Source organism: Bufo gargarizans, chromosome 1, assembly GCF_014858855.1.
Source record: "Bufo gargarizans isolate SCDJY-AF-19 chromosome 1, ASM1485885v1, whole genome shotgun sequence".
NCBI lineage: Eukaryota > Metazoa > Chordata > Amphibia > Anura > Bufonidae > Bufo > Bufo gargarizans.
In genome coordinates this window covers 590057876-590070050 of record NC_058080.1, presented here as the reverse complement: position 1 = coordinate 590070050, position 12175 = coordinate 590057876, and the positions used below count along the sequence as shown (strand labels likewise).

General features: G+C 43.6%; 1 protein-coding gene across 1 annotated transcript in view; it reads right to left on the bottom strand.

Annotated features, from left to right (window-relative positions):
• Positions 1 to 11806, bottom strand: part of CCDC60 (coiled-coil domain containing 60) — a 211675-nt gene extending 199869 nt beyond the window's left edge. The window contains exon 1 of the mRNA XM_044290877.1: positions 11483 to 11806. The gene's annotated coding sequence lies outside the window, so the exon portion shown is untranslated. The remainder of the gene's footprint in view (positions 1 to 11482) is intronic.
• Positions 11807 to 12175: the final 369 nt, after the last annotated feature.

Genomic DNA, 12175 nt, shown 5'->3' with positions numbered 1-12175 from the left:
AGCCTAAAATAGCAGTTGATCTAATGTGAACAAAGGAAGAACACATACACCCAGTCGTGGCAAAACTTGAAGAATCTCTGTAACATTCAATAAATCGTCATTCACACTATCATGTTTTCTAAAACAGTAAAATTTCTTTAAAGGGGTTCTCTATGAACTAAGAAAATTAAATTACTGAAAATACTTAAATATTAGTTTGTCATAAATTTATTCCCAACTACGTTTCATTACTTATAATGGCTCGTTTTGTCTAGGGAGCAATAATCCAGGGAAATAAAATGGCTGCTGTCCTTAGTGCACACAAAACCTGTCCTACTCACACAGCAGGACAAGTTACTTTACAACACTGAGCTAAAGAGCTGCCTTATCCTACTCTCCTACTTGTCAGAGATTATGATCCTGAACAGTGATGGCCAGTTCGCCGTGTTCGCCCGTGAACACATGCGGGCTGCCATCTTAACTCACAAGTCCGGCGATGCACAGGTAAGTCCTTACCTGTGCCTGTGACAGGAGCCGGTCTGAAACAAATGCGGTCATTGGGAGCAGGCAGTTCCGAGAACAGCCGCCGGAACTGCCTGCTCCCGGTGACCGCATTTGTTTCAGACCGGCTCGCGCACAGGCACAGGTAAGGATATACCTGTGCATCACCGGACTTGTGAGTTAAGATGGTAGCCCGCATGTGTTCACGGGCGAACTGGCCATCACTGATCCTGAATACAGTTTAATATGATTGTCAGCTGAATCTCTGTAGAAATTTAGTTCATGAGGAGACATGGAGTACAGGGAGGAGGTAGGTGTGTGGATAATAAGCAGCAGCACTTGTATACAGTCTCCATTACCACAGCCCCACATTACCACAGTCTGTCCTGTCCATCCTCTCTGTAATTCATGTCTCCTCATGAACTCCATTCCTACAGAGATTCAGCTGAAGATCTTACCATCTGTATTCAGGATCATCATTTCTGACAAGTAGAGCAGAGAGGAGGATAAGGCAAGTGCTGTAGCTCGTTGTGAAGTAACTTGTCCTGTGTGATTAGGACAGGTTTTGCGTGTGCTAATAGGACAGCAGCCATTTTATTTATCCTAATGATTGTTCCCTAGAGAAAATTTGTCATTAAAACTAATGAAAGATCTTTAGGAATATATTTATAATAAAATAATATTTTCATTTTCTTAATTCCCATAGAACCCCTTTAATCTGCCATTAATAGGACCTGATTAAATCTCCCATTAATAAAATACACAAAAATGGAAAAAACTAACTTTAAGGCCTCAAGCACATGAACATATTTTTGGTCTACAGGCATGATCATGTTTAGAATAACCTGCCCTGTCAATCAAAGTGCAGAGGGCGCAGCAGTTGCAGAGAAAGCTGTAGGGGTAACAGCAACACCCTTGTTGCTCCTAAAAGCTCATTTGCATATAATAAAACTTCATTTTTCTCAGCAATGCAGGGACATATGAACATGGGACCAATGCAGATGCCTTCAGCCGCCAAGTGCAAATGTAACAGGTCAGCCAGTTTCATGGGTACCTCTATGGCAGTCCTATATCACGTGGATGATACAGTATATAGGCCCCATAATAATTTGTCATCCAGAACCCAACATGATGATATGATATTAGACTATATAAAATGCCATCTGTCAGATGTTAAAAAGTCATTAAAGGATTATTATTAAGTACATGGAAAAGTACAAGTATTGCCTCTATAAAGAAAATAATAAACAGCGTATCTACTTAGGCTAATGTGAATAGATTGTCTCATCAAGACTGCGGTCCGCTGGTTAATTAGCATGCACGCTGCAGCGCCTACCTTAATGTTCTCCATAAAGCCAAACAATATTTCCTGATTATCCCATTCTGAAAATGGATTTATCCTAACATCACATTCAGTGTGTGAACATCGCTGTACTCATTTTATTTTACTTTTTTTTAACCTAAATGTTTGCTTATTCCTTCCTATAAATGTAAAAATAAAGTAAAACAGCAGCTAATTAAATGGCTAAAAGTTTTATTTTGCTAATTACTAAACGTGTTGTTCTCAGTGTGCGCAAAGACGACAACCTATAAATAAAATGATATTCACTTTTTACGTGATTTTCTTTCGCCCATTTCTCTAGAATGGGATTCATTTATATGACTTCATCTAAATGAAGAATTTATTATAGGGTTTTATCTGCTTCTCTGCTGTGCTTACTCATTTGAACAATGAACTGCAACACTTTAATGGAGGGTGACAAGGCAATCATAGATGTAATGCACATGGTACGCCTTACACAGGATTTATGCTCTAAATGCTTGGTTTATTGGGACAAGGGACTAAAATATGCACCTCCGAGATATACAGTCCATGAGTGGGCCATATGTCCCGAAGCGGCATTGATCGGGCACACGGGAGCACACAGCATCATAGATTACAATGATGCTGCGCACATCTGGCCGTCCGCGGGACTGTTGTCCCGCACTCATAAGATCATATGAGTGCGGGACAATAGTCCTGCGGGTGGCCTGACGTGCGCAGCGTCATTGTAATCTATGATGCTGTGCGCTCCCGTGTGCCCGATCAATGCTACTCCGGGACATATGGCCCGCTCACAGACCGAATATCTCGGAGGGCATAAGGTCATGTGCAAGGGCCCTAAATATGACTATTTTATTAGATGAGGACCAAGAAAATTGTAACAAATATCTGATGATGCCTGTGATGATAGTTTCCATGTCAATCGCTCTGAACCACTTAGCACATAGCCCCCTAGCCCCCTTCCCCCCGCCCCTACAGAGACACTGAAGGCTGGCTTTGGGGGATGGCAAACTGTGCAATTGTCCAGCTACCCCATATCCTCCAGGGCCCAAATAATAGGTCCCCTAGAAGCAACCTACCTAGTGACAATTACACTGCTCTGTCTGTCCCATTTACAATGAATGATCTCATAGTAGAAAGGACTGTGCACGTGTCTTCTCTCTGTACTGATAGGAAGAAATATATATTACACCAAACCTGGACGTACTACAAATTGTATTATGCATTTTTATTGCTCTACTTTGGCCCGGCAAGTTGGCAAGGACAGGACCCTGTTCCTCCCCTCTTGGTACGAGAAGGCTAGTCCTGTCCAGAGACAGAGAGAAGGGGAAGCGAGCTGTAAAGCTCCGGCTCCTGTTACAGATCCTCCATACTGATCAGGTACTTTTCAGCCTAAAGTCAAGTCTGGAAAAGCTTGACTGCAGAGTGAACAGCTCTGGCCAGCATCTACAGACACTTCTGTAAGGTGAGGGACTACGGCTAAGACACCCATCACCCAGAACGTTACAAGGCCAGTACAACCTCAGTGCTTAACTGCAGCCATTTAACCTGCCTCCAGAGTCCATGCTGGTGCCAGAAAGAATTGCATTTGGAAATTGCTGCTGTTGAATGTACTTGAAGTTCTATGTTGCACTTAGTAAAAAAGACGGTTACATTTAACTCTGGCCTCCTTCTTCTGCATTGGCCCCCTGGGAGCAACGGCCTGAGAGAGTACACCGTGACACAACACTTCATCAAAGCCACTACCACTCCTATCCTCTACACCGACTCCTCAGGGGGCCGCTGCATATATACAGATGTCGACAAGCTAAACTTGAGGGTTAACACCTTAAGTAAACAACTGCATAAAAATGTTTATTGACTTTTTCAATGGATTTCAATGTCTATTGTCAACAGAAAATTGAGAGAACATTGTGACGTGTGTTATCAGAGTCAATTTTAGCTTGGCTTCATCTGTATATACAGTATATTCTGTATATATAATATATATATTTACATTAATAAAAAAGAATATTCTTACCTTCCCAAAACCCCTCTGTCGCTGTGCAACTTCTCCATCCTTCCTGCTGGTTTTTATTGCCCTGACTGCGGTGGTGACATGTCCATAAACCGTACGTGACCGCTAGCCAGTGGTTGACAAAATGATTTTAGCTCAAAATGAGTACAATGGAATATAAAAAAAATACATAGCTCATTTCTTATATTGTTGATGAGAATGTGACTTAAATAAGTGTTTATGTCCTCTTAGTAGTCTAGAGATAAGGTTTATTAGGTGACCGGCACAAAGTGAAAGTACCAGTCAAACAGTTAGAAAAACAGTTGGCCCTTTGTGACAGAATGGCTCGATATTTTTAATAAAGGCCAATTGAAAATATGATTTTTAGCCAAAAATGAGTATAATCCAATTATAAACAAAAATTGCCTCTAAGTTTTACTAAATTACACAGCTAGAATACTGGTGGTAAGTTAGTAGTAGTATATGTAAAATAAAAAAAAAGTAAAGTGCTTCTTTAATTTCATATAGTTTTTTTTTTTTCTTTCTGCCAAGATGTGCACAGCCGGCCATGATATTGAGAAGTGATCCGCTGCCAGGCTGACTCTAACCGGTTGCACTCTACTCTAATGATTAGATGTGTTAAGCCCCCACTACTTCACCCCTTTATTGGCATCTGATGGATGTCTTTATTTATCAGCCCTTAATAGAAATCATTGGTGTGGGAGGCATAATCACAATCCACACCAAGCATCATCTCTTAGACATTTCATTTCATGACCCATTCCCATACAGCCAGCGCTCCTGTCATGATTAGTTCTGGTTTGGTACAAAAACGGCAGTACACCAGCGTGCTTCTTTACTGGAGGAACTCAAGTGCAAAACAATACGAGCAAGGCATAGGGCTTGCTTCTCCAGTCTCCTCCTTGGCAGAAGAAGGGTTTGATGCTGAGAAAAAGCCTGAGCTAGCTGTCCCTCTCTCCCTCAGAAGGCTGGTACACTGGCTAAAGGCTGGTGATCCAGGGTCTGTGGCAGCATATCCTCGTCTCAGCGTCTTCTTCTTCTGGTCACTCATGCAGACTGGCATGAGTCTCCCCCTCTAAGCACTGGTTTCTAACTGCAGAACACTAGGGGCTCTGACTGCTCTCCTTATATACAGTTTCTAGATAGATTGGAACCTTCTAGTTGGAGGGGTGGAGTGGAGAAACTCAGCACAAACAATTACAAAGTTACCACTCCTGTCTGGCATAGACTTACATTAGGCTTTGTTCACATCACCGTTCAACCTTTCCATTCTCCTGCTCCATTTAGGAGCAGCAGAATAGAAAGGACGGATTCGGCACTTAACTGAGCCGAACGGAGCCTAAGGACCCCACAGACTATAATGGGGTCCATTAGGTGTTCGCTCAAAAGAAGATTTTTGAAGCGGAGACAAAAGTTCAGCATGCACTACTAGTTATGTGCCAAATCGGTCCTTTCCGTTCTCCTGCTCCTAAACGGGGCAGGAGAACAGAAAGGCTGAACGGTGATGTGAACAAAGCCTTAGAGCTTCAGTGATACTCAATGGCAATGACACAGCAGGTTTTCCAGACAAAAACAAGTTTCCAGACATAACAACATAGCTAAAACCAGACATTCAAAAGGTCAGGCTGTCTGGTTTTGGTGGCAAACAAATCTGTCTTTTTCCCTCCAAATCATGCTCTTTTTAACCCATAGAGGACCCTTGCTGTATATGTACGGCGCTGATTGATGTGACTTAAGGACCAGCACCACAAAAACACTGATGCCGGCGTATTAACCCCTTGTATGCCGCGGTCAAAGCTGACTGCGGCATGCAGAGGATTCGCTGAGGGTACGGGTGCCCTCTGCTTCCCCATCGGGTCCCCGCGCTGCAGTGGCAGGGACCCAATAGCAGAAAAGCAGCCCAATGCCTTACATAGGCATCGGAACTTGCCTTCTACGGAAGCCTGTGAGATCCAGTCTCTTAGGCAGGGTCTCACAGGCAGGCTGTAAGCATAAAAGCTGACAGCCAAAGCATTACAATACATGTTGTATTACAATGCATTGCAGAGGGGATCAGACCCCAGAAGTTGAAGTCTCAGAGTGGGACAAAAATAAAAAGTTTAAAAAAAAAGTGTTTTTCATAATAAAAATAAATAGTTTCAAGTAAAAAAATAAAAAAAATCCCAAAATAAAACACATAAAATTGTAAACAAAATAGAAAAATACACATATTAGGTATTGCCACGTCTGTAACGACCAGCTCTATAAAAATATCACATGATCCACCCCCTCACCTGAACACCGTAGAAAAACAGCTGTTTTTTGTTACCCTGCCTCACAAATAGTGTAATCAGGTGGGGGGTCTTCAAATGTGACATGGCAACTTAAAATTATCCCAGTGAAATCTGCCCTCCAAAAATCACATGGAGCTCCTTTCCTTCTGCGCCCTGCAGAGCAGTTTACGATCACAAATGGGGTGTTTCTGTAAACTACAGAATCAGGGTAACAAATATTTTGTTTTGTTTGGCTGTTAACCCTTGCTTTGTTACCGGAAAAAAAAAGAATTAAAATGGAAAGTCTGCCAAAAAAGTGAAATTCTGAAATGTAATCTACATTTTCCTTTAATTCTTGTGGAACACCTAAAGGGTTAACAGAGTTTGTAAAATCAATTTTGAAAACCTTGAGGGGTGTATTTTCCAAAATGGGGTAACGTTTTGGAGTTTCTACTCTAGGGGCGCATCAGGGGGTCTTCAAATGTGACATGGCAGCTTAAAATTATCGCAGCGAAATCTGCCCTCCAAAAACCATATGGCGTTCCTTTCCTTCTGCGCCCTGTCGTTTGCCCGTGCAATTGAGTTTTGTTTGGCAGTTAACCCTTGCTTTGTTACTGAAAAAACGGATTAAAATCTTCCCAAAAATTTTAATTCTGACATTTCATCTACATTTTCCTTTAATTCTTGTGGAACACCTAAAGGGTAAACAAAGTTTGTAAAATCAGTTTTGAATACCTTGAGAGGTGTAGTTTCTAAAATAGGGTCATTTCTATTATGTAAGCCTCACAAACTGACTTCAGACCTGAACTGGTCCTTAAAAAGTGGGTTTTGGAAATTTTCTGAAAGATTTCAAGATTTGCTTCTAATCTTCTAAGCCTTCTGACAAAAATAAAATGGCATTCACAAAAGGACCCAAACACAAAGCAGACATATGGGAAATGTAAAGTAATAACTATTATATGAGGTATGACTATCTGTTTTAAAAGCAGAGAATTTTTTTTTGTAAATTTGGTATTTTTTTTAATAAAAATGTAAAATATTGACTGAAATTTACCACTATCATGAGGTACAATGTGTCCTGAGAAAACAATCTCAGAATAGCTTGGATAAGTAAAAGTGTTCCAAAGTTATTACCACATAAAGTGACATGTCAAATTTCCCAAAAAACGGCTTGGTCCTTAAAGGGGTTATCCCATCTTAGACAATGGGGGCATATCGCAAGGATCATATCGCACCTATAAGGAGAACAGAGCAGAGAAAGTGGAGGAGGGCGCACTGCGCATGCGCAGCCGCCCTCCGTTCATTTCTATGGAGCCGCCGAAAATAGCCGAGCCAGCGGCCCCATAGAAATGAATGGGAGCGTTGGCCCCGCATGTGCGGTGCGCTCCCATTCACTTCAATGGGAGAGGCGGGGAGCTGCGCCTGGTGGTGGTCGGACCCTGGGAAACCCGGGGTCCTCCAGCCACAACTCTCCCCGGCTCCGTTCTCGTTGTAGGTGCGGGTCCCAGAGGTGGGACCCGCACCTATCAGACAATGGGGGCATATCCTTGTGATATGCCCCCATTGTCTAATATGGGATAACCCCTTTAAGGTGAAAAATGGAAGGGACCCGAAGGTGTTAAACCCTATGGCAGCTGTGGAAAATTACCAACTTCTCATTCAAAGTCCCAAAAGTATCTCAGTAGTCATTAACCATTTCCACAGTGCTGTGCAAATACAGTGCAAATGAACAGGATATATATCACAGCATACATATAAAGTGCAGTTAAACAGTATTAAACAGTGCAAGTTAACCCTTTCAAGTGAAATAAAGAAGTTTATAACTTTGTATGGGGAAACAGGGGCAACTGTCCACAAATGTCCAGACTTTACAGTACCCCTGCTCCAGGACACTACACATATATAGCGCTGACATTCTCTGCAGTGCAGTACAGGCATTAGCATCATTCATCGCTCTGACAAGAAAGTGGAAGCCGAACATGTCTGCAGTTTTATGAGCACTTGGAAGAACAAATTATTCTAACTTGCTCCTGGATCCAAATGAAATGCGGCTTTAAGTGAACTTCTATGTCCTAAAGGTAAAAGTTACTTTAGAGAAGGTTTATATTAAATTCAATTTAACCAGTATCATCTATCATTATGCCCTCTCTTACACAACCGTCAATTTAGACTTTACGCAGCTCTGGCGCTGAAATAAAATAACGCCTCTAGTCCGGGAAGGTAAAAAGGAAAAATGAAAGCTTCTCACTTTTTTTTTACGCAGTTCGAAGAGGAATCCTATTTTTCAAAGTAAACGTGAACACCCCGGTCCAGTAATTGTGACATTTTAGCACCTATGGTTATGGCTAATGACTGCCCACACTCCGAACGACATGGTCAGAACGGAACCTGGCATCTCACTTAGGCAGGGTTCACACTGGGCTTTCCATTGAGGTCATATAACTGAATATCCAAAAACAGTACAAACTTAGATGGCAACAGATCCATTCACTTCAATGAGGCAAAGTGAGCCCAATGGATTCATATTTGGACTCAGTTCGACTGGCAAAAAAAAAAGCAGGCCAAACAGGGTTCAAAGATTAACCCTTTGGGCTCCACTTCACTTACTTAAAGGGGTTATCTGAGATTTTTATATAGATGGCCAGTCCTCAGGATAGGTCATCAATATCAGATCAGTGGGGGTCTGACTCCCGGCACCCCCTGCCAATCAGCTGTTTGAAGAGGCCGCCACGCTCCGGTGTCTTCCTAGACCAGTGACATCACATTCATTGGTCACATGGTCTAGCGCAGCTCAGCCCCATTGAAGTGACCCCTACTGATCTGATACAGATAACCTATATCCAGAGGATAGGTCATCAATATTACACACCCAAAAAAAAACTTTATGTGAATGGACTTGTCGCAGTATGCATTTGAATACGGTTTTCAGATATTTAATAATATATCCTCGAAGGAAACCCCTGAAGAGGGCTAAATGTTCCGATGTAGCCTGTATCTGCGCATGCACCAGATGCATCCATTTGCTGCGCAGAATAGAAGGTACCCAGGAGCAGCCAGAGGAAGTGGTCGCCGCCATTCTGCAGCCCATGGACATGGAAGATGACAGGTGAGTATGCTTATGTCACTGACACCGGGTCACCAAATTGGCCAACCCCTTTAACTGACCATCACTAGACAAGTCAGGTGACCCTTGGTCCTATACATGGGGGGATGAACCGCCCATAACCATCACCAATCAACATGTCTACATAGACGATGCGATCAATGTCAGACGAGGGCTTGCTTATTTGTCAGGTGATAGGCAAGGATCGGGAACCAAAGTTCACACCATGTAAAAGGATCTGTAAGGGCATGAGACTGATACAGGATCCCATTGGAAGAACTTACAGGACCTGTAACCGCTCCTGACATGTCTGTTCTAGTAACTACTTGTGCCCCCATTGTAATTCAGGAACATCTATTCTTATGACTCTATGAAGTGCCATTCCCTTATTATTGTGTCTTCTAGAAGTTCTGAATGAATTACTAACATTTTCCATGAAGGTCCAGCTGAGTGCACCAGTTGGTGGGTGTCCCTGTACAATCTGAAGTACTGATTGGATAGTGTCCGACTAGTCAGGGATACAACCCCAACTAGTAATACTCAGCTGGACCATCACTGAAAACTGCTGGTAATTCATTCATAACTTCTAGGAGGATTACTAAAGAAATGGCACAACACAGAGTCATAGGACTAGATTCTCCAGAATGATTATAATATGGGCGATGCAAGTAGTTACTACAACCAGAGGCGAAGCTGTAGTTGGCGCAGAGGAGCCTGAGGGGACCCAAAGACACTTGTGCCACATAAGAAGACAGCAGTGTTATAGAAAGTGCATGCACCTCTGGCTGGGGGAAGGGGTTAGGTCAAGAACTTGGCATGGTGGCCGAGGGTGACGTTTCAATTTTTGCCTCAGGCAGAACGAAGGCCATCTGCACCCCTGGTCACAAAGCACTGAGGGAAGGGGGCCCAAGCTAAACTCTTGCACCAGGGCCCATGAACCTTTAGCTACACCCCTGACTACAACAGATGTGTCAGGAGAGGTGACAGGTCCTCATTAATACCACATGTTGGGGAGGGGGGCACTTAAAGGGTTTCTGTCATGAGAAATAAGGTGATGTAGCTGGCTGACATTAGTGATGTGGTAATGTCGGCAGTACATAACAGTGTGTTTTATAACTCCCTGCCTGACGCCGTTCTCTCAAAATAAAGACTTTTATAATATGCTCATGAGCCTCTAGGTGCTATAGCAGGCGCAGTGAGTTAAGGACGCTCTCCTGCTGCCGGCTTCCTCACTGCGCCAAAGGAAGGAAGGAAGCCGGTAACAGGAGAGCGTCCTTCACTCACTGCACCTGCGCCGAATACTAAACGGGGCGGCGCAGGCGCGGGACACTGAGGAGAACTCGAGAGTCAATTAACTGGACCTGGGCGTGCCAAAGGGTGCGTAGACCGAGCCTCTAGGTGCTGAAGCAATGCCCTAATAGCACCTACAGGCTTATTAGCATATTTTTTAAGTCTTTACTTTGAGAGAACGGCGGCAGGCAGGGAGTTATAAAGCACACTGTTATGTACTGCCGACATTACCACATCGCCAATGTCAGCCAGCTACATCACCTTATTTCTCATGACAGAAACCCTTTAAAGTGAAAAATCATTTATTCGGGTGTATGGACACTATATGGCAGCACAACGAGACCTTCAGAAACTATGAAGAATAATTTCACAGCATGGCACACATTTAAGCTAACCCCATTTTTTCCCCATCAATTCCTTAAAAAAATCTGCAAGCCTCCATATACTGTAACATTAGGGGTATACGAAGTTACGGTATGGACGATAGCAATTAGGCGTCATCTGACATCTAGAATATTCTCATGTGCATGCGCCATAGCAGACATCACAAATGTCCTGTCCTCTCTGTAATACTATATTATATACACACACTATCTACTTGTATGTATGTATACATGTATACACCTATATATGTGTATGTATGGATGTATGTATACACCATGTACTGGAAATGTGTGTATGTATGGATACATGTACAGTATACACCTATATATGTATGTATATAACATGTACTATATATATGAACAGCACAGTGGCTCAGTGGTCAGCGTTGGGGTCCTAGATTTGAATCCGACCAAGGACAACATCTGCATGGAGTTTGTATGTTCTCCCTGTGTTTGCGTGGGTTTCCTTCGGGTACTCCGGTTTCCTCCCACACTCCAAAGACCTACTGATAGGGACCTTAGATTGTGAGCCCCATTGGGGACAGCTTGATGCCAATGTCTGCAATGCGCTGCAGAATATGTCAGTGCTATATAAGTGCATTATATATATATACACACGGTGTAGGCTTTTACCTGCTCCTCTTGCCCCAGTGAGTGCAGGATGAGCTTCTTGGCCTCCAGGAACAGCGGGTGCCCCAGGTCCTCATAGGGCTTGTAGTTGGGGGCGTTGTACCCCTGCTGGGACAGCTGCCTCTGCCTGCGGTAGTAGTTGTCCCTGAACACGTCCTCCCGGGGGCGCTGTGCCCAGCACGTGTAATGTGAGGGGCTCCTGAGCCCCTTCTGATTGGGGACGGGCAAGGGTCTAATGAGCACATAAGTTCTGGGGTCGCTCTGACTCCCGGGCATGTCTACTCGGGTGGGCTAGGGTCCTGTTCCCGGATCGGTGTAACTCCCTGTAGTAACAGTTGCCGCCATGTGCTATACACACATATAGTGTCCTCTTCTGTATGGCCCCGGCGCCCTGGTTACCAGAACGCTTGGGTCATACTATTGCAGGCTGCAGGGGGAGTCTACGGGAGTAAGCTGTTAATATAGAAAATACTTTCTATTTGGCCACTTTTTATTAAAGGAACTATGCTTTAACTTAAAATTATCCATAGAAATACCACGTCACTGCCGTTACTGTTGCCTAGTGCCCCTCCCTCACCTAAGCACAATGGTTCCTCCCAGGGTCTGGCAGTGGACTAGTAAGTAGCGGGCGGCGGCGCGGTGCCCGGGCCTCTGCAGAGACGTTACTTATAGGCTGTAGCCAGGGCTTCTTGATGG